Source organism: Accipiter gentilis, unplaced genomic scaffold (genome assembly GCF_929443795.1).
Source record: "Accipiter gentilis unplaced genomic scaffold, bAccGen1.1, whole genome shotgun sequence".
Taxonomy (NCBI): Eukaryota; Metazoa; Chordata; class Aves; order Accipitriformes; family Accipitridae; genus Astur; species Astur gentilis.
In genome coordinates this window covers 324,381-327,404 of record NW_026060975.1, presented here as the reverse complement: position 1 = coordinate 327,404, position 3,024 = coordinate 324,381, and positions in this window count along the sequence as shown.

The window sequence follows — 3,024 nt, the reverse complement described above, 5'->3', positions numbered from 1 at the left end:
CAAGCTCTCATCTGCCCCCGGGGCTGTGTCGCTGCCTGCTGCCCCTGCCCCTGCCCCTGCCTCAGCCTGACTGGCCGTCCCCTCACCTCGATGGTCTCCACCACCTCCGGCTGGCAGAAGTAAAGCATGTCCCACACAGCGGAGTCCACGCTGGTGGTGCTGCAGACGGTGCAGATGGAGGCCAGAAACCTCAGCTTCTGGGCCTCTTGCTGCCAGCCAGGGAGGAGACAGACAGACAGACAGACAGTGTCAGGGGGGAGAGACAGCCAGGTGGGGGGCCCAGCACAGCCCCCAGCACCTTCTGAGCACGGGACAGGGGCCGAAAGACAGGCTGGGAGACACGGGCACAGCCTCATAGAAGTGGCCACGGATACCTTTGGTCTGCTCCTGAGGAAGGCTCGAATGATGTCCAGGGTATTGTCTTCCTCCCTGGGCAAAGCCAAGGCAGAGCAGCACAGATCTGGCCAAGAGAGAGCAGGAAGGGCTGGGGGGCAAGCAGCAGGGAAAACCCGAGCCCTCTGCCCAGCTCCCAGGGATGCCACAAGCCCTTGCTCAAGGCTGGGACACCGGTGTCCCCTGTGTGCCCCAGGAGAGAGGGTGTGATGCTGGAGGGCAGCACAGGGAGGGGGCCCTGCTGTGGTCTGGTAAGGGATGCGCTGGCACCAGGGCACAGGGAGAGTCCCTGTCCCAGGAACGCCAGAACAGAGCTCCCTTCCTGGCCACTGCGCCGTGGGAGCTCTGATGCCAGCCTGGCTGGGGGATGTGAGCCTGGCCCAGGACAAGGCAGGGCAGGCTGGGGAGCCCCCTGCTCCACAGCACCCGCACACTCACCTGCCCGCAGCAGCTGGACCTCGGACATCTCATGGGGCTTTGGCCTGGATCTGGGAGCCGGGGCAGCTCCAGCCTTCTCCACCCAGGCCTGCCTAACGTGGCCAGGGGGTCTCTCCGCCATCCTGCAGGAGGGAGGGAGGAAAGGGGTGAGGAGGACCCCCTGCCACCCCAGGGGTGGTGGGGGCAGAGGTGGCTGTGCTCAGGGGCTCCTCGCTCCCATCCTGTCCCAACACTGTCCTCCCAGACACTGCGGGAGCAGGGCTGGCTGCCACAGGGTGTCGCAAAGTACCCCAATGTCACTCCCCTAAGCCCCCTGATCCCCCCTCCCCAGAAGCCCTCTGGCTGCCCCGGAGCACGTGGACCCCTCCTCGCCCTGGGGGGGACGGGACTGGCTCCCTCTTCCTCCTCCTCCCGCTATGGGGCTGGGGTTTGTCTGTATGGGGGCATCCCCCTTGTCGCAGACACCCCTCTGTCCTCTGTCCCTTCCCTCCCAGGGCCTGGTGCCACCCCCACCTATGGCCAGGCCGAGCCGGGGAGCAGCCCCCAGCCCCTCAGGCACGCCGAGGCTCTTCCCTCGTCCTCAGGAGGCGCAGGACAAGGCCCGCCGGGCTCCCCTCGCTCGAAGGCAGGTGGGCACACCGGGACACCAGAGGCCTTCCTGTGCGCTCAGCCACAGCGATCTGCGACCGTTGGGGTCTGCTGGCTTGCCCTGGTTACGGCTGCCGCGGCAGGCGGCAGGGTTCCATCGGCCGTTCGCTGGCACGAGGGAGGGGGGGAGTCCCCCCTCCCCCCCTCCCCGGGGCCTACGCCCCCGCTGGGCTCAGCCCGGGCCTGCTGGGTCGTCTGAGCGGGCGCGGGGGCCCGGGCCGGGGTGCTGGGGGACGCGCTACGCCCGGGGTGGTGGGGCCGGGAGCGAGGTGGCGTGGGCACAGAGGGGTCGGTGCGTGGGGACGGGCGGGAGGGGAGGCGAGAGGCCGGTGGGCAGCGGGAGGCTGCGGGTCGGGCCGTTGCGGCGAGCTCGATGGGATGGGGTCGATGATGGGGTCAGGGGTGGGTTCGATGATGGGGTCAGGGATGGGTCCAGGGATGGAGTCAGTGCTGGGGTCAATGATGAGTCCAGGGATGGGTCCAGGGATGGGGTCAATGATGGGCTCAGTGCTGGGGTCAATGATGGGGTCAGTGACGGGTCAGGGATGGTCAGTGAGGGGCTGGGGGCCACTTGTCTGGGACGTCCAGCCGTGGGGTGGGCGCAGTGATCAGCTGGGTGGTGCCGTTCAGGTTTGTGCACCCTGTGCGGGTGTAGCGTGGTTTGGAGTGATGGGGGGGTGCAGGCAGGGTGGGCTGCGCTGTGCAGGGGTGCAGTCTGTTTTGGGTGCTGGGGGAGGTGCCCTGGACAGACGTGTCATTCATGCTGGGGAAGCAGAACCAGGCGCTGGTGAGCCGGTGCAGCGGTTCCTCCTGCGCAACATTCTTAGGAAAACTCTCCTTTTTCTTTCCTTTTCCTTGCTGCTTCGCTTCCAGATCTCCGTGGTCGCAGTTTGTGCTGCCTCACCTCCAGCACAGCGTGCAGAATGAAACGACGGTCACAGAATTCGTCCTCCTGGGGTTCTGCAGCACCCCAGCCCTGCAGCGCTGCCTCTTTGGCCTTTTCTCTGCCCTCTGCTCTGCCACTCTGATGGGAAACGCACTTGTCTTTCTGCTTATCTGCCTGGACTACTGCCTCCCCATGTACTTCTTCCTCTGCCACCTCTCCATCGCGGACATCTGCTACGCCTCCAGCAATGTCCCCCGTATGCTAAGGAGCCTCCTTGGACAAGGCAGAACCCCCTCCTTTGCTGGGTGTGGGGCACAGAGCCATCTTTATTTAATCTTTGCACTTACAGCGTGCGTGCTGCTGGCCGTCATGTCTCATGTTCGCTACGTGGCAATCTGCCGTCCCCCGCGCTATGCCCTCATCGTGATCTGGAGGCTGCGCCTCACCCTTGCCATGGTTTTGTGGGCTTTGGCGTTCGTATTTGGTACACTGCAAGCCTCTCTGGCTTTACACCTGCCTTCCTGTGGCCCCTGCGAGGTTGTCCACTTCTCCCGTGAAATTCTTGCTGTCTCAAAGCTGGCCTGCCCTGCCGCTCTGCCAATAAAGTCCTGATCTTTGCTGTTTGTGTGTGCTTCTTCCTCTTCCCTTTAAGCCTTAAT